A 26,041-nucleotide genomic window follows, 5' to 3' on the forward strand; every position below is an offset into this window, starting at 1 on the left:
CAAACAAAGGTAACGCCCAAAACAACCGCCATACTTGTTTTCAATTTCTAAAACATGTCGATTGCTTTGGGCCGCCAAACACACAGGCAGGCCACGCCCACTTCCAGTATATACCTGACAAGCGAAGTATCCACATCGGGTTAGCTACCAATTGCTATACGGGAAATTTTGCCCAGACAGCTGCACTAGGGCCTACTCTTATATAGAATTCCAACAGCCAAGGGATCTTTTACGTGCATGCCAATGTGTACACGGGACCTCGGTTATTCTTCAAGGGGTAACCACGCCGGAAAATCTGGATGAAATTTCTCGGCCAATGTAGGCATCGAACGACTGACCTCGAGCCTAGCGAGCCAGCGTCTTAACCACTTAGCCACCGTGGCTCCCATTTAATTACTTCTATTTTGGTGTAAAAAAAACCCCAGTCTATCGGCCGGTTACGTTACGATAAATTAGTTTGCTACAATTCAATAGAAAATGTCAACGGGTTAGTTTTAAAACAAGTTCGTCGGGGTGTACATACAAGTGTTTTCGGGTTAATCTACTAGAGAAATAACTCGTTTCATTATTAAGAATGAAGACCTTATTTCTTAGTTTCAGAATTAACGAATAGCATAGCCTACTTACTGGCTTTCCTTTTTAATAAACCTATTATAGATGACATACGACCCAATATATTTAAAACTGATACTTTCCCAGAAAAGTATTTATTGGGTGGTTATTCCAATAAAAGTATGGCCGATTTGGTATAATATATGGAAAGCATAGACCTCCAATTATACTAGAAAAACAAGCCAACAGTGAGGCTGATGTCCCCCGCCGAAATCCCAAAATAAATAGATGACACATATTAATTAATCACACATTTATTTTTTTTTCGAAAGTATCAAGCAATCAAACTGATTATCAACTATACATTAAGTTTGATCACTCTCTATCAGATAGAATCAAATTTATCTTGTCCCAAAGCATCGACCAATGATTTTAGCTCGAAATGTTAATCATTGAACTCAGTCAAGAAATTCACCTAATGAACATCAACATCAAGTTTAAACTTCTACCTTAATTAAAAGCAGAGTTGTTATGTTCCAAAGTCTTGACCAATCAAATTGCTTATCGCTCCTTAACCTAAGCTGAAAATATTCGGAGTTTCATCGTTCTCACTTCATTATATAACCAAAGTTATCGTGCCCCAAAGCATCAACCAATCAGATTGCTTATCTCTGCTTACTGTAAGCAGACAATGTTCATCATCGAACTCCATCAAGGCATTCACCTAATGAACACCCTACACCAATTTTGAACATTCTATTTCAATTAGAAGGAGAGTTATTGTGTTCCAAAGTCTCGAGCAATCAAACTGCTTATCGATCTGCTCAGATCAAACTTAATGTAATGAAACTATACACCAAGTTTCATCACTCTCACTTAATTAGACCTAAAAGTAATCGTGTCCCAAAGCATCGACCAATCAAATTGTTTATCTCTGTTTACCCTAAGCAGAAAATGCTCATCTTCGAACTCCTCCAAGGCATTGACCTGATAAGAGAGAGAGAGATGGTGTTTAACGTCCACTCGACACAAACTAGGTCATTTCGGGACTAACATATGGTTTAATTTTATTTACATAATTCGCTTGCGCGTAGGGGTCTTTAGCAGTGGGAGGAAACCGGAGGACCCGGAGAAAACCCACGAGGTTGGACAGGCGACCCTACTCCTTGTCACGTACAACCGGGGATTCGTAACCACGCCAGTCGACTCAATGACAGACTTTATGATATAGCGCGCGGGCTAACCATTCAGCCATCCAACCCCCCCATTGACCTGATAAACACCTACACCAAGTTTGAACATTCTAGTTCAAATAGAAGGAGAGTTATTGTGTCCCAAATAGTGTGACGGACAGACAAGAGCCCATTTTAATAGTCCCCTGCTTTCTTGCAATAGTAACCCTGGTTTTTTTTTTAAATACGCTTCTGTATTATGCACAATCATCTCAAATTTCTGCAGTCATATAATATTGTTCGTGAAGTTTCAAAATAGAGCGATTCTCGAGATGCACAAATACTATCTTGTAATTATATATACATCTATTTTCAAAACATGAAATGAAATTTAAATTTGTATCCAATAAAAATATTAACAAATCAATGGTAATTGTTCTAATCATTGTGTACATGGTTTTATCTAAAATTCGATGACATACGGAGTAGAGATTGATTCACAACATTGAAATTTTACATGCAATAATTATGTTCTCTGACAGCTCTGTCATCTTGAGGACCAGTGAAGTCCGGCACTGGAACAGTTTGTTGGGGCACATCCAGGACACTTTCTTCAACCAGCGGTTCTTTCATTTTTATTTCAATATTATGCAAAATGGCACACGCTCCAAGTCCAACAAAGCGACAAACGTTTCCTGGCTTCATTCTTATCATAAACATATTAATTTTAATAATGTGAAGTGTGAACTTTGATAAGACATTATGTATTATTTATGGATGTGGACGTATAAGACAGTAAATATGCCATGTTTTAATATCATTATTATTATCATCATCCCTATGAACCTATCGAGCTGTAGTGAGAGGTACAGCCGAGCTGTAGTGGGAGGTACAGCAATATATATAATTTTTGCATTATTTCTATTTTACCTCGGAACGAAGGACATGCAATAGCCGCTTCCAGATTCCAAATGTTCTTTCTATTGTAGATCTTGTCGATGAATGGCTCTACATGCATATCTACTGTGTCCAAGAATAATGCCGTCGGATATACTTTTATGATTTAAAGTAGCTAAGTCTCTAACTCAGTATCATCCAATGTCTTCTACATTGGAAACACAAAGTATTTGTCAATTTAAATCAACATTGATGCTGTGATCTTACCGGGAAAAGATAGGCTTCTGATATCCAATATTTAAGACAAAATAAACATTTTACCATTGATTCGTGTACCATAGTGCGTTTCAGCGCCATTTGTAACATGGGACAAGAAAGAAAGAGGCTAGACATATTCCACAAGTCATGTCAAATGGTGACGCCATATTTTATCTGGAGAGCATGCGCAATAGACTGGAATATTGGAGGTTGTCATTAGACTGAGACTTCTAGCGTATTTCGCCGAACATAACGGATTTCAAATTAGAGTAAAAACGGAAAAGATTGAACGAGAATGAAAATCAGTCTATATACATTCAGTTCACATTATGCGTTGCAACCCATTTGTGTTAATTTCTAGATCACAAATGGTAGCGATTTAGCTCCTTTAATTCTAAATATCTATACACATAAGAAGCTTTAAATACGTGGGAATCGTGTGTAGATCCTGGCCATTTAGCTGTTACTAGAGTACATTTTCCTGAAATATTGATAAAAAGTATGTAAGTTTCAACGAAAGTTTATATTAGTTCACCAAAAATCGTACAATCAAACCAACCACAATTTAAATCATTTTTATAACTACAACAAAATTTTGTTATGAACTTTAAGTAAGATTTGCCGTGTTAAATAACTTGTGGGATACAGTATGTACATGTATGTATGTGCGAAAAGCCTGAATATGGCTGGAGCAATGGGATGATGGTCTCATTCCAACTATTACAATTTGTGGGTATATATAGGGGCAGACCACCATTAAATTTCACCATCTCCACCAGTTCGTCTATTTATAGCAATTCTCTCTCTCTCTCTCTTTTCTCCCCTTTTGCATGCCCATTTTTATACGCCCACATTTTCATGTGGACGTATATTGTCGTCGCCCCCGTCCGTCCACAATTGTTTGTGAACAGTCTACAGATCATCATTTTTATCCGATTTCAATGAAACTTGAAATATAGGTTTATCACCTAAGATATCGGTTCCTTTCGATATTGGCATGTATCGGACTGTAACTTCATGGATTATGGCCCCTGATTGTACGAAAAATCACGTTTTTAGCTTGTGAACACTGTAGAGGTCACAATTTTTATCTGATTTAGTTTAAACTTGAAATGTATGATTATAACCCAAAGATCTCGGTTCCTTTCGATATTCGCGCATATCAGACTGTAACTTCCTGAATTATGGCCCCTGATTGTACGAATAATCACGTTTTTAGCTTGTGGACCCTATAGAGGTCATAATTTTTACCCGATTTAAAAAAAAAACGTATTATTATATCACCGTTACACCCTAGGGACGGCTGAGTTCGAATTTCGTGAAAATCGGCCCAAAATTGACAGACAAAATGGCCGCCGTTCGTTCTCAAATAGCGTAAAAATATGGTATATCAAGGTTGTGTACCCTATAGAGGTCACAATTATGGCCCCTGATTGTACGAAAAATCACGTCTTTAGCTTGTGGACCCTATAGAGGTCATAATTTTTATCCGATTTAAAAAAACGTATTATTATGTCACCGTTACACCCTACGGACGACTGAGATCGAATTTCGGGAAAATCGGCCCAAAACTGACTGGCAAAATTTCGAGGTTGTGGACCCTAAAGAGATCACAATTTTTTATCCGATTTTGTTGAAACTTGAAATATAAGTTTAGTAGCAGGATACCCGGCTTCGTTCGGGGGTCATAACTCCGAAACCGGAAGTGGTAGACTAACGCCACCTGGCCTATGTTACTCCCAGGTCCGAGCTACCCCTATACCCCAAATTTCAGACTCGGGGCAGACCTAGTGAAGCCGCCAACCCCGAACAGACCGACTTCGCTCGGGGGTCATAACTCCGAAACCGGAAGTGGTAGACTAACGCCACCTGGCCTATGTTACTCCCCGGTCCGAGCTACCCCTATACCCCAAATTTCAGACTCTGGGCAGACCTAGTGTAGCCGCCAACCCCGAACAGACAGACAAACGACAGTCTCAAATATATATATAGATAACCCAAAGATCTCGGTTCCTTTCGATGTTCGCGCATATCGGACCGTAACTTCCTGAATTATGACCCCTGATTGTACGAAAAATCACTTTCTTTTTAGCTTATTCTATATCCATCTCTCGAAAATGTGGGCGTATCCTGCCTGGCAGCCGCTGGTTATTGATTTTTTGGTCTAGAATGGACGAAGAGGGTTTGGTAAATATTCATGATTTTGAGGTGGAAGGATAACAGGCTTATCCGGTTGGCTACGGCGATATGTACGGCAACTAGTTACATGTTTTTAGTATGCTTCTTCAAGTTTGTGTATCTCAAAAATTTTGGTGGTCAACCTCAATGATTATAGAGTTATTCCTTGCTCTCTGACAAGGTCAAGGCTTCAATGGAAGAAAATGCTTACAAATGTGAAATCCATTGGGAAAATAGGAGTAAATACGTTTGAAAACAAAGAAAAATACCTTCATGATCACAGACAGCTTATACATTTATACTGTGGTAGACCTTACGGTTGACATAAGCTGGTTTATCAGTACTGGGGGCCTGAATAGGGGTATGTATCAATACAATCTCATAGTTAAAAATAACTAGAAAAAATTACTGAAAATAAGTTTTTAGAAACTTATTTTAAGAAAAATATTATAATATAAGAACAAATTTGGTCATGATATACTTAAAACAAGATTATTATACCCAGCAAAAATTATCTAGTTTTAAGAAATAAAAACCTAATTTAAGTTTTGAAAATCTTATATTAAAAAACATGTTCCCATATGTTTCTTAAAATCAGATTTATTACTGGCTAAACCAAGAAATACAATCTACATTTTAGATTTTTTTTGTTTCTTATTTCATTGCTCATTTTAAGTAACAATAATTTAAAAAATAGCACACCCAAATTGAATAGAAAAATAGTACCGGGAACCTCAGGCAACAACTATCGGTACACCTGAATCAGATATCTGCAGATTAAAGGGAATAATAAAAATTATAGAGCAGACAATGAGGAAATGATTGACCGACGAATATGGCTGACAACTCTTAAGAAATGAAATGAAATGAAATGGAGTTTTATGGCACGTCAGCTCCAACCGGGCCATATGGTGCCAAACACATGGTGACTTTGACGAGACAAATTAAATCAATATCACATAAATATATTCATACACACAAATAAAAACAAGTATCACAGACAATGTTTTTAAAAATAAATATAAATAAATATAAGTCCTTTATGTATATAAATAATTAAAAACAAAAATACGGATATATATATATACAATTAAAATTTGTAATAAAAGTTTGTCTCTTTTAAAAAGTTGAACAATTTTCCATACAGCTCCGGTTGAGCAAATAATTGATGTAGTGACTGGCAACGGTAATAGTTTGATCTTACATTCTTGAGATGATTGCACTCAATCAAAATGTGCTTAACTGTCAAAGGAACATGACAGTGAACACATTCTGGTTGCGGCTCTCGCTTCAAAATGAAAATGTTAAGCCTTAATTTTTCTTATCACAAGTGGATAAAAGGATGAATAACAAAAGTCTGAATTATTCTCAAAATACTTTTATTTTCTTAAACATTTAGATACAGAGCTAGCCATTCTTGCTATAATAGTTCGAAAAAAGATAATGTAAAATGAATGATTTAAAAATTTCATTCATATTACTCTATTGCGAGCGAAGATATTAGCCTTTGAAGGTTTGACAAGACGTGTGCAATAATTTCAACCACCGTACTGGTTGATCGAAGCCAAGTCTCGCTCCTCCATTTTTAGATTACATAAAAATATGGCTGAATTGTTCTAATCTATTTAATATCAGAGAAGTCTGATGCCATCTAGAGTTGGCTATGGCCTGGATAAGTTAATTAATGTCTAATTAATAATTTAGATAATAACTTCAGAAGAATAAGACCTGCAATAGGCAGATTTAGCGCTTGCATAATGTATGTTTAATATTTAACGACGTAAATTCTCTGTATTTGTTTATGGATTTATTGAAGGAAACACAGTCCTTAGCATGAACACTGTCTCCTAAAATGTCCATTTGGACCTGCAGGAGAATAGTTTCCTGTCCAGGGACATAGTGCATGCTAAAGGTGTAATATAAGGTCATTAGAATGAGCATGGCACTGGAATAGGAATTGCTTCTCGGCTTCGAAAATAGTCTGCCATACATAGCAACGTATATGTTATCTGCTGTCATAAAGACAGTTGGTGTGTTGTTGCCCGAGAATGGCATTGGTTACACGATCTATTATCCGGCTGACACTGTTTTTGTCTCGACCAAGAGTATCACCAATCACCTGTAGAAATGAACCACTGGCATGAAAGTGGAGGGCAATGGCTACTTTCTGCTCGACTGTAAGATTGAATGAAAAGGGGGTTAAACGTCCTACAATTCTGCTCTCCGGAAGGGGCTAATGAAGACGGGCATACGCCATAGAGTGTGCTATGAGGGAAATATTGCCCGGGCAGCGGGGCTACGTTCTACTCTTATATCCCGTGTACACGGGACCTCGGTTTTTCGTCCTGCATCACTGGATGAACATTCTCGGTCAATGCAGGGATCGAACACCCGACCTCCAGGCTAGTGAGCCAGGGTCTAACCCACTTAGCCCCCTGTCAGACTGATTTGCTTGGTTTATACATATATATTGAAAGGAATCGTTTTCAAATCAGTATCGAGCTCTTAACTCAAAGAGTCAGTAAGGTCCTGAAGCATTGAGCTGTTTGAACCTAAAGTACACCTTTATACCCTTTTCTCTCGATTAAAGTGTGGGGCATGGCCATAGTACCTGCCTACTAGCCATCTTGAATGATTTAACGAGCGGTTAAATGATTTAACATGTCCTGCTAGGTGGGTTAAATATGGACCATTTTAACGATGACGAGAAATTGAGCCAAATGGGTCGCAACGCATATAATAATGCATATAATTTTTCATTCGTTGCGAACAAGATCCGAAATTGGAGCTTCAGGAAGGTTGTGTATATTAGAGTTGTTTCCCTTGAACGGCGTACTTGTTACAAGTTGTTGCACATTTGAAAGAGAGAGAGAAGTGGGGTTTAACGTCCACTCGACACAAACTAGGTCATTTCGGGACTAACACATGGTTTAATTTTATTTCAATAATTCGCTTGCGCGTAGGGGATTTTTGGAAGTGGAAGGACACGGGATTGGACAGGCGACCCTACTCCTTGTTGTTGCACATTTGAAAGAGAGAGAGAAGTGGGGTTTAACGTCCACTCGACACAAACTAGGTCATTTCGGGACTAACACATGGTTTAATTTTATTTCAATAATTCGCTTGCGCGTAGGGGATTTTTGGAAGTGGAAGGACACGGGATTGGACAGGCGACCCTACTCCTTGTCACGTACAACCGGGGAATTGAAACCCCGCCAGTTGACTCAATGACAACCCGTATGATACAGCGAGCGCACGTGCTAACCATTCGGCCATCCCCCCCCCCCCTGCACATTTGAAAAAGACAATACATATAATACTAAGTAACATCGTCATAGCTCCGATATGTATATTAATCCGGGAAGAAGTTAATAGTTGGACACGATTGGTCAATTTCCTTTTGCATTGAGTTTTGCTCCGAACATATTAATGAAAAACGAACCTGTTTGGTTTCAAGCAAAATCATGTCTTCAAAATTCAGTTTATAGATGGGGCTGACTTTAAAGCATAAAATATTCTATTTTATGGAATTTTGATTTGAGAGCGATAGAGATTAATTCTGCGACATAGTTGTTGGTCAGTCTTTCCAATATATCGTTGACCGCATCTAGCACACACCACCATGTACATCATATTCTTTGAAATGACAATTCATGTTTTACCTAATTGTAAAGATGGTTATTAGGCCGTGGTGTGAAATTTCTAGCTAGTCTGCTTCTGTTTTTCCGTGCCAGCAAGTTTTGGGTGAAAAAAAGTACATCATCTAATTCCTCTAGTATTATTTTGTATTGCCAAACAACTTTTCTGTTATCCAATCTTTGACGTTTGGCAGAAAACGTAAAATAAATAAATAAATGCTATGATACTTGAATTTCGCGGTGATTTGGTTTTAACAGATCACATGACATAGCTCGCCAATCAGACACACATGACGAAAAGTTCAACAGGTCGTGTGGCGAAAGGTCACCTGCATTTTGTTTACGTTATGTTAGTAACGGTACATGGCGGAAGGATAGCTAAAACTGCACACGTTGTGTACATTTTGTTAAAAACACTGAGCTTAAACCGTTCACTGCGACAAGCTATGAACAAGGTATGTGCTAACCGGTAGATAAAATGAGATGGAAATGGCAGGCTTGTGCCGGGGACAAATGCTGATTTGCTGGACAGAGAACTCCAGGAATGTGCAGACAAAACTCTCACTGGGTTATAGGCTACTAATACAGACTTCTCACATTCCACGTTACCAACGTAAATAAAACTGTGTATGAAACATTATCACGATTCCAAAATTGTTGAAGAAAGTGATGTTTAGAAACGAGCAAAAAAAGACAAAGAATAATAGGTCTGGTTAATTTGTTAAGGGGATCATAATTTAACATTTTCCCATTTTCTTGCAAATGCAAGCTGATGAAGATATTCTCCTAAATGCATGACAACCCAGACGATGGACTACTCGGCCCAAGACCACTCAGACCAATAGAAGTCCACTCAGTCAAAGACCACTATGGTAAAGACTGTGTCACCATTGAGGTGAAATACAATGTGCAGAACTCATACCCAAGTTGTTAGGGAGAAAAATAGAACCGAATCAGATGAGTTGGTACAAGTGCATTTGCTTTTTTTTTTTTTTTTTTTTTTTTTAAAAAAAATATGTATGAATTATTTCTGAACCAGACTGAGCTTGCATGAGTCTCCTGGCTGAAAATGTCATAGAACCGAATCAGATGAGTTGGTACAAGTGCATTTGCTTTTTTTTGTTTTTTTTAAAAAAAAAATATGTATGAATTATTTCTGAACCAGACTGAGCTTGCATGAGTCTCCTGGCTGAAAATGTCGCTGCGGCCCTTGCATCACCAGTCGAAAAGGGGACATATTCTGGCGCATTCCTCCCTGTTTACCTTACTGTAGCTGCGGAAATTTAAACCCCTCTTGTTAAACTCTATTGAACAAATGACAGGGTTAGGGTGACTAGAGATCAAGCACCAAACAAAATTTTCAATGCGTATGTAAATCAAGCTGCTTTACAGATAGATGTACTTGTTACAAGTGAAAACTTCTAAGTACTATATGTTTTTATTTTACTTTAGTATTCTAATTCATTTCCGACGGTTTCCCCCTTGTCAGTGGTGCAGGCGGAGGGGCTCACAAGGCACAAGGACAACAGTCTAGTTGAGGTGTGCACGTACAAAGATCCCTTGGCAGTTGGAATTTGATATAAATGAAATGAAATGGGGTTTAACGTCCTACTGTTTTGCTCCGAACTGGGCTAATGAAGACGGGCATACGCCATACAGTGTGCTATGAGGGAAATTTTGCCCGGACAGCGGCACTACGGCCTACTCTTATATCGAATTCCAACTGTCAAGGGATCTTTTACGTGCACGCCAATGTGTACACGGGACCTCGGTTTTTCGTCTCATCCGAATGACTAGACAGCTGTCCTTGCCAGGCCCTCCGTCCTGCATCACTGACAAGGGGGAACCACGCCGGAAAATCTGGATGAACTTTCTCGGCCAATGCAGGGATCGAACACCCGACCTCCAGGCTAGCGAGCCAGCGCCTTACCCACTTAGCCATCGTGATCCCCAGGAATTTGATATAAGCGTAGGCCATAGTGCTGTGCCCGGGCAAAATTTCCCTCATAGCACACTGTATGGCGTATGCAGAACATGTATATTAGCAGAACAGTAGGACGTTAAACCCCATTTCATTTCTAATTCATTTTACTAGAACCATTTTACTTAGGTAACTGTTTGTTTTTCTCTTATATGTACTTTTATTTACTGGTATATATCTTTTAATTTTGTACAGTGTATGTTGGCACAAGACCTGATCTGTGTGTAAATACATGTATTCTGTGAACATAACAACCCGAACATAGTATTAGAAACCGTTCTCCAGTATTAATACACTTTATAAATGATGATGTTGTTATTATTATTATTATTATTATTATATTATTATTATTATTATATACATTTTTCATTAATACTAGTGGTGTATGGTATTGTTGTGTACGAGGAAATTTATATGCTTGCATTGGTTTATTTTATTTTTGTTATTTTTCTTTAAATAAATGTACATATCTTATACTCTCTTATAGGGGATTGGGTAGCCGACATCTGAAGAAAGACAATGAATTCAGCACGGCTAAAATCCTAGAAATCAAGAAAAATTACACAACGGAACGTTTGAATGGGAAAATTCAGCACCACATACCTCCACCTTGTGTGCCGGAAAAGCCAAGTCAATGGGTCCCCCCATTTGAGGCGCGTGTGCGACCTCTCGTAACTTGTTCAAGGCCACGGCAATCGCCATAAGTCCGGTTCAACCCAACAACGACACATCCGTAGATTTCGAAGATTTCCTTTTTAACATCACCAACATCTCAGAAAACAGCACCGAAGATCCAGTCACAATAACCAGCACATCTCTACAACCGATCCCTTCAGATCATGATGTGGTAGTCGCTGATTACCATGACTTGGACTTTAACTCAATACTCAATTCACTCTAAAAAACCACCCTATTATTATATGCCTATCATCCTACCCATGGAGGTGTATATATTGACTAGAGTGTGTGGTGGTCACGTGATCGCGTGCCGACTATGGAGGTTGGCAGTCATTTTACAACCGGGAAGATTTAGCCTACGTTGGCATATATTAACATGCCGGAGAGTTGTTGTTTTGGTTAATTCAATGTCAGGCGAAAAGGGAGTGGATTATCATTTCATAACTAGGTAAGATATATTATAAGTGAAATAGTGATCTAATAGATATAGTATAATCATGATAATTGTAAAATAATTTAAAAAAAACACGGCGAGAAGACGTCGAACACTGGAAGTTTGAGGCCGGAAACCGGGCGGGTCTATATTATTAGTACTGATACTTTTATTATGTAATAATTACAAGGTCCGTGCGTTTAGCGAACTTCCAACTTGATGTATATATTTAATTATTATGGAAATTGCGCATATGATATATATACACACATTTGGCATTGTACGAAAAATATCGCGGGGAGTAAGTCTGCTTATTGGAGTGGAGTGTTTAGTCACAGACATGCACTCACTGGCCAGTAGTTGCTTTGCTATCGGTTAGTTTTACTCCCTCGGGTTTTATTAATTAGGCCGACATTCGTTGTGTACACAGATGTACAGAATAAAGTGAAAGTTTCTTGCAATATTTATGTTTCTTTTTTTTTTCTTCTGAAAACCCGCTTCAAACCCCCGAACTAGTTAAAAAAAAAAATGCTTAATAATAAAAATAAGTAATCTTGATAACTTTATTCCCAGTCAAAGTTTGTAAAAAAAAATAGGCCTGATATTTTTTTTACTACGAAAGTTAGTCTTATTTTTTTTGTAATATTTAATATACCGCCGTATTTTTAAACATACGTGGAAATTGAAAACCATATAGGCCTACTATATATATAAGGCCTTGCTAGGCGTGTTTATATTTTCCTTTTTGTTTTAAAAAAAAAAAAAAATTCCAATCGGCATCAGATATTATTTTACTGGTAAATGATAGAAATCATAGAATATTTTTAAAATCGATTTTATTTCTTTACATAGAGAGGTTTAGTTATCTGTCAATCAAGCAGTCCTTTCATTTCAAATCGTCCAACAAATTATTTAGATCTATCCAAAATAAAGTTTTATGTGAACTACCGAAGAGCAATGTTCAAAATTTTGCTGAACACTTTATAGATCTGGACATTCGAGGACGTTCACTTTGCTCAATTAATAAAATTAACATGATTTCGTCAGTTCTGCATTACAATTTACACCATGAATGGTGACCATGCCACGGTATTCATCATGATGATGATTATGATAAGTGTTATTCTTAATAATAATAAAGCCCCAAACCAAAACGATTTTGTTTTTAGGACAGTAAGGTAAGACCTTTAAATCATCATTTTTTTGGTTGATATTGTTGAATTAGAACTGCTTTTTTAATGGGCTTGTCCGCCCTCCGTCAGTCAATTTCCCTTTGTTTACATAGCGTTCATCCGGGCACTTCCGTGATTCTTTCCCGGTTGAAACATGGCGGCCAGTCTCCAGCGACGGCGTTAACGTTACGTTAATGGGGATCACGTGACCACAATACACTCTAGTCAATATATACCTCTATGATCCTACCATGTCACTGCGAATCGAGCGGTATCTATAATATTTTTTAATTTTAGAATCAAATCTAAATTTCATTAATTGGCTAATCAAGATGGACATACGCCATGAACTATGCTATGAGGGACTATGGCCTACCCTTATTTCTAATTCTAACTGCCAAGGGTTCTTTAACGTGCACGCCAATGTGTACAGTGGACGTTCGCGTTTTGTCCTATCCGTAGGACTAGACACTGTTCCTTGTCAGGCCCCTGTCTAGCAAACATGGAGGAGGGGAAACAACGTCGGATGCTGGTTATGGTGACCGGGTGGTTGCGATGGTTAAAGACTCAAACCAAGAAGGAAATATAAAATGAAATGTAATGGGCTAATATCCTATTTTTCCGCACTTGGATACTGAATACTGGCACACACAGTGAAGTTTGCAATTAGGGGTATTTTGCCTTGGGAGCGGTGCTACGACGTACTCTTATTTCGAGCTATAACTGACAATGTGTCATAAAATATAAACATCTTCTCCTGGGGTCAAATTCGGCTACCTAACACATTCACGGGGTCATATTGGTTAATTTGATACCACATATGTTGGGTTGGAGCGCAGCGAAGAAGCACGATGGATGGACATACATACAGAGAGAAAGAGAGAGAGGGGGGGGGGTAAAGTCCACTCGACACAATCTAGGTCATTTCGGAACTAACAGATACTGTAACACTATTTTAATGATAACAGATATCAAGTTTAATAAATACATTTTATCATTTATTTGCACCAGGAACAAAATATAAAACGGTTACATAAATACAATAAGGACTAAACTATACCAAGAACATCAACATGGTACATTAATATAGTTTATGACTATATTTCAACCATTCCGCCCTTCTGCCTCGGCAACGGCTTAACTCGGATGGGCTCATTTGCCGATCTCTACTTCTCTCTACTCGTCTCTCGTCTGCGTCTCTTCTTGGCGTATCTCTAACTGTCGGGGGGGGGGGGGGGTGGTGGATGGCTGAATGGTTAGCGTGCGCGCGCTGTATCATAAAGTCTGTCATTGAGTCCACTGGCGTGGTTTCGAATCCCCGGTTGTACGTGACAAGGAGTAGGGTCGCCTGTCCAACCTCGTGGGTTTTCTCCGGGTCCTCCCACTGCTAAAGACCCCTACGCGCAAGCGAATTATGTAAATAAAATTAAACCATATGTTAGTCCCGAAATGACCTAGTTTGTGTCGAGTGGACGTTATTTATATACCTTTCAAATGGGTCTACACAAACGAGATCATTACTATATATGGCATTTACATGTTATCTTAATTTCGCTGACTGATAAAAATATATACATGTGGAATCGATAGTCCTTAAATAGTACGTACGTGTTTAGAAAGTGTATAATATCTATTATCAAAACCAGCTGTCAATAAGTTCTATGCTCCTAAATGATCGTTCAATTTGATGAAAGTTATAGAGCAATTTGTCACATATAGTTCAATTTTATTTCAATCATTCGCTTGCTCGTAGGGGTCTTTAGCAGTGGGAGAAAACCGGAGGACCCAGAGAAACCCCATGGGGTCGAACAGGCGACCCTACTCCTTGTCACGTACAACCGGGGAATCGAAATCATGTCAGATGACTCTATGACAGACCTCACGATACAATCACCCCCTTTCTGTAACGACTGGGCTGTTTTTCCTATCAATGTTATTGACAATCGAGAATATGAACGATAGGCGGAGTTTCTATCTGCCAATCATGGCTATTTCTTGCCCAATATTCATACACAAATGTTCACAAGGTTTTTGGAAAATAGGGTCCAAGTCCGAGAAGAGGGGATAATTTCGCAACAAATATCGATACGGTTCGTCCTTGCTTCCTATCAAGTTTACAAGTGAATTATTGATGAAAGGACCAACGAACAGACCGACGGACAGGGTGACGAATATTCGCCCAAACTACATATATTATACGTTAAAGCGACGTGTAGCCGTATAAAAATAATTCAATTAAAATATTAAAAATCGTTGATCGAAAGTGTTTTTTATAAGTTGTGCAAACTACGTGTGGGTGTATAAAATGTCAATTAAATATACAAAATATTAGTGATTGACAACTTCTTAAAATTATAACAATCTAAAATACAATCAAGGAATGTATGTATTGTTAATCAAAAGTTAACATTAAGATATAACAATTTGATAGATTATAGAATTATGCCGTCATCCGATGATGTACAAATCTTAATAGTGAAATCAAATCAGATAGTATTAAACTACCAAGAGGTAGAATAATGAGAACAATTCCCATATATCCTGTATACACAGCTGATGGCCGCTCGTCGGTTGCACTCGTTTTCTTTCGTATAGTACTGGATAATGTCTCAGTTGCAACAGTCAGATTCTTTTTAATCTCAGCCTTGAACTCCGCAATAAATTCCGTGGTGTTCTCTCTCTGATCAACAGTACGACACAAACACTCACAGGACGAGGACCTATTGAACAAGATGGCGTCTCTTGGGCTAACCACATCCGGGGTTTTAGCAGATGTTGATTCTTGTATATCAACTGTTCCGACTTCAGTTGTTAGTGCTTCATAAATTGACTGGGTATTGATCGTGGTTGGGAGGGCGGGGTCCTTGGTGCTATTCCATTCCTTATTTGTCGCACTAGTGGTTACCGCCTCGACTGAGCTGATTTCTGATACTAGCGATATTGATCTTAGTGGATCAGAAATGGACGTAGTGCTTAGCTCTGAAACAGATGAAACGCTGGGATATGTCTTGGATATGCCTTTCGGGGTAGTGGTTATCGTCGCATCGGAGCTGTCTTCCGATTCTAGCGATGCTGATGGTGGAGCATTAATCTTGGAGAAGAGGGTGACATCTCTTTGGCTTACCAATTCTTTGCTTTCCGTAGTAGTGGTTATCATCTCAACTGACGTGATTGATGTTTCTAGGGATGTAGATCTTAGTTCGTCAGGAATTGGTGTAGTGCTTAGCTCTGAAACAGAAGGGTATGCCTAGGATATATTTTTCGTAGTAGTGGTTATCCAACTGATCTGACTAGTGCTTTCCGAGTTGATGTAGTGCTTATCTTTGAAACAGGCCTGTCTGTAGATGGTCTCGTACCTAATATCGCATAAGAATAAACTACTGATATGCATATCAACATATCAAGATCAAATTGACTACAATTTTGAGCCACGGGTTGTTTATAAAATAAAATACAGATATTGATATCAACAGCCTTATACAAAATCAAATTAACTACGGATTTCGGGCTAGGGTTGTTTTAGGAATTTTCTGATCAACAACACTTGGGTGTCGATACATGTACAATAGAGTGTAGGTTAATCTCAAAAATTATTTACCTAGATCTAGTTCACCATAAATCTGGACTTCACAAAGAGTCAGTGCGTAACTCAGTAAAGTTGTTATTCTGATGTATCTAGCGGTACAGTTGGTGATTGTAAGATACTGTACCAGATCTGATGTCTGATGATGATAACATTCGGTGTAACATTTACTGGTGCTGTTACAGTCAACTCCCCCTGATAAAATATAGTTACTTAATCTGTTTTCTGGAATTTATAAACATCAGAGACATTATTGTACTGCAGATAGCAAGTCGTGTCTATGTAATTCATACAAAGAGAGAGAGAGAGAGAGAGAGAGAGAGAGAGAGATGGGGTATAACGTCCACTCGACACAAACTAGACCATTTCAGGACTAACCCATGGTTCAATTGTATTTAATTATTTGGCTTGCGCGTCAGGGTCTTTAGCAATGCGTGGTTCCCCTTGTCAGTGATGCAGGTCGGAGGGCCTGACAAGGACAGCTGTCTAGTCACACGGATGAGACGAAAAACCGAGGTCCCGTGTACACATTGGCGTGCACGTAAAAGATCCCTTGACAGTTGGAATTCGATATAAGAGTAGGCCGTAGTGCCGCTGTCCGGGCAAAATTTCCCTCATAGCACACTGTATGGCGTATGCCCGTCTTCATTAGCCCAGTTCGGAGCAAAACATTAGGACGTTAAACCCCATTTCATTTCATTTCATTTCTTTAGCAGTGTGACGAAACCGGAGGGGACCCGGAGTAAACCCACGATGTTGGACAGGCGACCCTACTCCATGTACTCCTTGTCACGTACAACCGGGGAATAATTCATACAGATTTTATTTATAATTCATAAATATTAATATAATTACCATACTGTAATTATGGCAATTCATGTAGATATCATAAATGATTCATAAGTATTGATATATATGATTCCCATCAGAAACCAGTGGATGTTTTTTACATATTGTAGATGGCAATTCATTCAGATCTCATTTATCAATCATAACTATTAATACAATGAAAGGAAATGGGGTTTAACGTCCTACTGGTCTGCTGCGACTGGGCTAATGAGGACGAGCATACGCTATACAATGTGCAATGAGGGAAATTTTACCAGGGCGGGGGGGGGGGGGGGTGATGACCGAGTTCTTAGCGCGTTCGTGTTGTATCATAAGGTCTGTCATTGAGTCAACTGGCGATGTTTCCATTCCCCGGTTGTACGTGACAAGAAGTAGGATCGCCTGTCCAGCCTCGTGGGTTTTCGTCGAGTCCTTCGATCCCCCCCCACTGCTAAAGACCCCTACGCCCAAGCGAATTATTGAAATAAAATTGAACCTTATGTTAGTTCCGAAATTACCTAGTCAAACCCCATTTCTCCCTCTGTGTGTGTGTGTGTCTCTCTCTCTCTCTCTCTCTCTCTCTCTCTCTGTCTCTCTTTCTTTGCCCGGACAGCGGCGAACTTGCGAGCCAGCGTCTTACCCATTTCTCCACATAACTATTAATATCATTCTCACCAATTTAAATGAGTGTATCTTATTTACTCACCGTATTTTTCTCTGTTGTAGACAACCACCTCGTTAATAGAATACGTTGATTGTAAGTCGACTTCCCACCAACTTTTTTTAATTTCAAGGGTATGAGAGCAAGATCCATCATTAAAGTTTGTACTGTTGTCTCCATCTACTGCTTTGTTAGGATCTGCATTAATATTTAAATATGAGTGAACATATAGAGTACTCTGGTATGCAGGTTTACGTAGGGCGACATTTCTCCTCTGCCCTTTAATCACCACTGAAACGAATATACAGATAGAGAAATATTAAAAGCAAGTGCAGCACTAACTCATTCGGAAGTGTGCGGTTGTTTTGCTTCATGCGTATTGTCTGGTATTAAGGGGAATGCTCACTAGTCTGTGGGTTGATTGGTCCGCCGACATCTATTATGATAGACCGGAGGCCAAGCGCGTGGGGGGGGGGGGGGGTGTCCACCAAATGGACACAAAAACACTTTGCTAGAGTAAAATTTTGCATTTTGCGTAGAATACGAGTGGTAATCAGTCCGCCGTTTGGGGCATTTTCGAGATATTCGGGGTCAAGGGTCAAATGAGTTCATTTGCACTGAAAGTGAATGCGCAGTCATTCGTGTATTATGAAAAGAAGCTGAAAATGATCGAAAGTAATTACACTTTCAATGTACGGTAATTCTGATTCGCGTGTTTAATCTGGTATAAAACCCTCATGTTCGGGCCCTGTCTATCTGTGTGCAAACATGTATGGGAACATCATAGGCCCCAGTCAGTGCAAATAATGATGATTGAAAGGACAAGCGCCAGTTGAATTCAAATGCACTTTTAATGTTGACCGAATGGTTAGCACGTGCGCAATGTACCATAAGGTCTGTCATTGAGTCAATTGGCGTGGTTTAGATTCGCCTGTTGTACGTGACAAGGAGTAGGATCGCCTGTCCAACCTCGTGGGTTTTCTCCGGGTCCTCGAGTGGACGTTAACCCCATTTCTCTATCTCTATATAAAAAATGTTATCAACCGAAACAACTACCTAAACATCCAAGTAGACTGAAACGACCCAAAGACAAAACAACACCCCTAGTCCTAACGAGCTGTTCCAACTAGGCCTGAAATAAAATGTGGTTTCGATTACTCGGTTGTACGTGACAAGGAATAGGGTCGCCTCTCCAATCTCGTGGATTTTATCCGCCCCCCCCCCCCCACTGCTAAAGACCTATACGCGCAAGCGAATTATGGAAATAAAATTGAACCATATGTTAGTCCATAAAAGATCTGATCGTTCTATCACCGTTCCAGTATATATCAGGGCCCTGTTTCTCGTAATCTTAACTAAAGATAAAATCCAATTTTAGTGGATACTTCAATTTTGATTGGCTAAGAGAGAGATGGGGTTTAACGTTCACTCGACACAAACTAGGTCATTTCGGGACTAACATATGGTTTAATTTTATTTCAATAATTCGCTTGCGCGTAGGGGTCTTTAGCAGTGGGAGGAAACCGGAGGACCCGGAGAAAACCCACGAGGTTGGACATGCGACCCTACTCCTTATCCTTTACAAACAAGGAATCGAAATCACGCCAATTGACTCAATGACAGAGTTTATGATACAGCGCGCACGTGCTAACCATTCAGCCAACCACCCCCCACCCCCCCTCCTCTGAAAATCGGAATTTTAAGCCCCACTACCAGAAATCCCGTTGATAAGACAGGATATTAAATTGTTTGACTAATGGGGAAGTTTTTATCAACATCTATTTTTAGTTTAACCTAAACCGCATTTCGGACTCCATTAAAGCCATTTCTTCCTCCGGTGTTGCAGGAATCGCAGTGGTCTACCAGGGAATCGTGATCCTCCCAGGAATTCTGTCCATTATACGAGTGTCGACTGTCTTATTAACCTTCATCCTGGTCATTTTGCCTATATGTACATGTGGCATTCTGGATTAAAAGAGAGAGAAATGAGGTTCGACCCCGACGCAAACTCGGTCATTTTGGAACTAACATGGTTCGATATTATTTCAATAATTCGCTTGCGCGTAGGGGTCTTTAGCAGTCGAAGGAATCCGGAGCCGGGGAATCGAAACCACGCCACTTGACTCAATGACAGACCTGATGGTTTCACGCACATGCCTTAAACCATAAGACCCCCCCCCCCCCCCGATTAAAAATAAAACATGAGACAAGGTAAAATTCTAAATTTTTATTATTACCTTTGGAAGATTAAATGATTATCGAAATTGGTCATAATAATCTTTTTATTTGCTTGTTTTGTAGTTATTTGAGTTTTCATTTTTTTTTTTGGTGCTGTTCAGAGCACTATGGAACAATGGTAGGACAAATAAAATACACATTTATATACATTATAGGCCAAATATATTATTTATCTATTTAGAATGACCGGTATACTGTTCTTAAACTAAGTCAGGAAAATGATAATGTCTTTTAAAACTAAAATTCTAAAACTACAACCATTTGACAGACTCTAAAAAGTCAACTTATTTCGATCGTTTTAAAATTTATAAATTAAAACAAAAACATCAAGTGAAATTTGTAGCGAATAAAAAGCGTACGCATAAAAGTAACAGGTCGGATTTACCCCCCTGTACGAATATTCACCATATACACCTAGTTTGTGTCGAGTGGACGTTATTCCCCATTTATCTCTACACGATACATAAATACATGATAATTATAGACATGGCATACTTGATCAATACACCATAGTGGAACTATATTCTCTCGTATGGTTTATACTTACTTATATTATAGTAGAATAAAGATTTATCCATAGTCTCTACACTGTAGCATTTATACTCACCTGATTGTAGAATACAGATATAATCATAGTCTCTACACTGTAGCATTTATACTCACCTGATAGTAGAATACAGATGTAATCATAGTCTCTATACTGCCTCTACACTGTAGCATTTATACTCACCTAATAGTAGAACAAAGATACAACCATATTCCTTAAACTTCATAGTTGCAATTTATTTTAAATCAATGTTCTTGTCATGCGTCATATTTTGTCAATCTGTAAAATGTATAAAAATAAAACAAATTAAAATCTTAAGTATTTATAGATCATATTTACAACTTTAGATTGTTTACAATTATATCGGCTTAAAATACAGATGTGATGTCATCCTTTGATGTTGGCCTACCATTATTTCAAATAATGGTACGGACAATGTGCCAATCGTACAGTATTTATACTAGTTGAAGTATTGGACACGACCCTCGTGTTGTTTCAATATATTACTTAATGTCTCGCTTTCTACCATTAAAGAACACATACAAACCACTATGTGACCTCGATGATCGTGATTTTGGGTATTAACTGCCTGTGACACCATCAGAGATCAATATTGCGATATTAACCACCATGAATATTTCAAAATTACATACAAGAAAATTATAACACACAATGAATCTATTTAATAGATTGAACAAAAATATTTATCGTGGAATTTGGGGTGTTGATAATTGTTGGAATTTTAGTTTCATTGTGGACAAATTTGGAAAACATTTCGGCAGTTTGGCTAGCTTCCATCAATTCGTCATCAGACTTCGTCAACTGCATCTTAAAGATTAAGCAAGCATGTTTAGGGTCAATGTGACGTGGTAAATTAAAGGACTAATCCATTGTGAAGATAAATAGTTTTTGCTGTTAATCTCCCTTCGTTTGTATTCCCGATATAGACCCCTCGCCCCACAGCTTTCTATCCAGTAACAACCTTGTAGTGGTCTAAATCTAGTACTTACTAGTTATAATAACATTTAGTCCTTTACAGATAATTCTATTCTATAAACAGGTGTCCGTCACAGGTTCTGTATACTCCATAAACGTTTATTTCATCGCAGTATCTTCAAAGTTATGTAAGAAAATATAATTATCCTCCAATCACATATCACCCATTATATCCTTTTCATACAAGAATTTAAGTCATGCGTTCAGTTTGTATTGATCCAGATCCAGTAATCATTGAGATGAGATATTTCTGTTTTAAAGAGACCTTGCATGCAAAACGGACGTATTGAATTATGTGCATGATTTGATACACTGATCGACTTTGTGTAATTCGTCGAAGCAGTGACTATGTCTCGAAAGTCAAAGATAGCCATAACAGAAGATTATTCGAAAAGAAAAACTAGGCTGTTGACAAAAACCGATCTCTCTCATGTTCACAAGGGGTAAGCCATTTTTCTCTGAAACAGGGAAGATGGGGTGAAAAACTCCACACGGTTGCATATAAGTTCGGTTGAGTCGGCCAGCTTCTAAGTCACATTTCCTCCAAGTCTTGGAATCGGTGCCGGAAATCAGCAAAAAGACACGATCTGTGATAAATGCTAGGACACGATCGGAATTATGCTCTTGCAGCTGGAGATGACTGAGTTCGTGAGGTAGTGTCTCATCAGTTGTTTACGCCAAAGGTCCTAAGTGACAAAACCGAATATCTTGGTTTTTAAATCTACGAGAGGAAGCTCAACACATTCAACTTGCAAACAATATCGGCAGTGTAGTTAACCATGGCCTTTCCATCAATTGTCCGCAATGAATCACAAATGTCGCCACATAAATCTTGCAGGCTGTCATAAAGCTCAACAAATCTAGCAAGGCATTTGTCCATTGACAACCATCGAACAGTGTGAAGCAGAAGCTGGACGTTCTGTTAGTTCGCTTCTTTACAACATGCCCTTGGAAGTATTTCTGTCTTCGTGTTAGTTTTGATGAATTTGATGAAGGGCGTCAATACTGAATTACGCCCAGAAGAGAGATGTTTTTCGACGAGATTCACCCAGTGAACCACACAGTGGACATCAATTAGGGAAATCTGAACAAAGTATACTAATGTCCAAAAGAAAGTATACACTGCGCATTTTGTGGTGCATCAACCAAAGTCGTTTTTCCATGGTATACGGTATTCGGGTAGAATGTCAATTTGTTTCACATTTTTATTTTGCTTAAAAATGTTGAATTTGGACGCAAGAGACAAACTCAGTAATGCTTTATCAAATGTTTTTAATCTAAACAAAACTTAGTCATACTTTTAGTGTGTATACTTTCTTCTTTTGGACATCAGTATATAATGGTAAAGATTATACTTTGTTGAGAATTCCCTAATTGCTGTCCCATCTCTAATAAGGCTGCATGATGACTTTCCACCATATTCATGAAGCAGGGTTATTTACGTCGGACTTGAAACTATTGCAAAATTGTCGGATGAAATTTTTCCATTTCCGCTTTAGTGAACTGTTCAACAAACATTTTAGCTGGCCCGTCTAAATGTAAGTGAAAAACCGCCTTTCTTTTGGCCACCGTATCTATGAAATTATCAAGAGAAATAATGAATCAAATTCGGCTAGAAAAGGGTCTACAGTCCTGGTAGTGGTACCGCTAAATTTGGGTCCAATATAAAAAAAATGGCGTGGAAAATAACGAGGAGGCGGGTCACTATCAGGCTTATCATTACCTGAAATACTGGAACTGTCCAGGTGAGTATTATTGTCATGATTATGAGTATAACTATCATACATCGTTAGGGTGACCATCTTTGCTTGATGATATTGCGGCACATTATCTTTAAAAAAAACCACCAAAGAAACTGAGGCAGTATGCATAACAATGTTGATATATAGTTACTAAACTGTTCATCATAGCAACAATAGACAATCAAACTATGAAATATTCACATAAGCTTGGTTTGATGTCGTATTTCATAAAATATTTACCACATATGTTTCAGGATAATAATACATAGCAACATTATAGATATAAATACATAGCAACAAGTCATATAACAACAGAACACAGTTTTTATGGGGTACAATCACTAGTTTATTCTAAAAGCACGACGTTTCGACAAGTATCCTCTTATCGTTATCAAGCACAAATGACAATTAAGTAAACTTGTGGACAATATATATATATATGAAATCAATAAGAAGCCATCTACATGGATTACAATAACTCAGTATAAAAGCATGTTATGCTGGTTAAAGATGCATTTTATTTGCATATTACACACGTTCCTTTGACCTCAAATGTTATATAAATAATTAATGCGACATGTATTTACATACCAGGCCCATAATCAACTTTCCAGAACTTCGGACAGTTTTGATTTTTAACAGATTTATGATTTAATTCAAAAATGACAACCGAGACTATGCTATTCTGTAAACGACGATAACTCCTCAGAATGAAGTAATTTGACTGAAATTTTCAACATTTCCCCTTTCATTATCTATTTTTTAAACTATTATTGTGAGAACTGCGATGTATCATACGGTCTGCCATTGCGTCAAATGGCGGGGTTTCGATTCCCCGGTTGTACGTGACAAGGAGTAGAGTCGCCTGTCCAACCTCGTCGGTTTCCTCCTGGCCCTCCGGTTTCCTCCCACTGCTAAAGACCCCTACGCGCAAGCGAATTATTGAAATAAAATTGAACCATGTGTTAGTCCCGAAATGACCTAGTTTGTGTTGAGTGGACGTTAAACCCCATTTCTCTCTCTCTTTTTATCTAAATCTTACGAAATATGTATCTTTAACTTTCCCTGATTGATCACCATATCATGCTATATTAATAATACAAGATACCTTTACACCATCATGTTATACATCAATAGATATATTTGAAATTGAATAATTCAGAGACGATAAAGCGAACGCGAATTCAAATGATACTCAATAAAATCAAGTATATAATATAGATTATATTATATTTCCGGACAAATACATAGTTCAATTTTATTTTGATAATTCGCTTGCGTGGAAACCGGAAGACCCAGAGAAAACCCACGAGGTTGTACAGGTGACTAAACCCCTTGTCACGTACAACCAGAAATTCGAACCCACGCCAGTTGACTCAATGACAGACCTTATGATACAGCGCGCACATGCTAACCATTTGACCATCCAACCCCACCTTCAATGCCGCAGTAGTCCGCTATTATTTCACAGAATGAGTTAATAAAAACACAAAAGAAATTAAATTGCAATTATTTTTTATTTACCATAACCTACGTTTGGCATAGTATTGGCCACAGCTGTTCACTTTAATTTTTTAGTTGGGCTGACGCAACTGTCAAAGCCCGAAACAATCAAAATCAACAATTCAACAAATCAATCCAACAACAACAATACTCAAATTGACTCGGGTTAGCGATGTCAACAATTTATCAAATTAACTCGGGTCAGCGAGGTCAAAACTCGGGTTAGCGAGGTGAAACATGCTAGTGAACTCGAGTCAGCGATGTCACTTTGTCCATCTATTTTCATATGCTGATATCTATTAACATACCCATTTGATTTCATTGTCCGCGCAATCGCCAAATGACCATGTTACTTAACATGGTCACCGCCAACTGGGGGCAGCGCACAAGAAGATGTGACCACTAGTCTATTAGTAATTAGTGGTGGGTTTGGAGGGTAACAGTTTTCTAACCAATTTAACTCAAAACACTCAATAGAGTATGGAAATTCACGTCTCATGTACTCAAATATATCGCGAAGAGTATCACGAAAATTATGTAGTGGTAGGATTCCCAAATCGTTACCTCCACAATGCACAATTATATAATATGGGCAAAATTGGTTATTGTTTAAAATTATCTTCAAGGCCCCAACCGAAGGCCAGAGTGACCCTCCCATATAACCCAAAAACCAAGACGCCGTAAACAAAGACTTGGACCACCCGGCCTCGCTTTGGATTTATGATATGCATGTTCTACAATTGATGAACCAATTATCAACACAATTCGATAATCTGAAAATAACAAGAAACCACGATATTTCATAATTTTATGTTAATTTAGGTAGCCTTATATAAGTACGAAAACAAGATGATTTCCATCGACCTGCTAATTTAATTGTTTCTTCAGGACAATTGGCTAAAGACAAGGCAGAAGCACCCCCAATTCTAAATGAGTGAGTTTTATAAGGCCCGTCATCAATTCCCAACAATGTAAGAGCCTTTC

The 26,041-nt window shown here is 38.4% G+C and overlaps 1 pseudogene; it reads right to left on the bottom strand.

Moving 5' to 3' along the window:
* Positions 1 to 452: 452 nt before the first annotated feature.
* On the bottom strand, positions 453 to 7,683 carry LOC126815349 (putative nuclease HARBI1; annotated as a pseudogene).
* Between the last annotated feature and the right edge of the window lie 18,358 nt (positions 7,684 to 26,041).

The sequence above is a fragment of the Patella vulgata genome, chromosome 3, assembly GCF_932274485.2.
Source record: "Patella vulgata chromosome 3, xgPatVulg1.2, whole genome shotgun sequence".
Taxonomy (NCBI): domain Eukaryota; kingdom Metazoa; phylum Mollusca; class Gastropoda; family Patellidae; genus Patella; species Patella vulgata.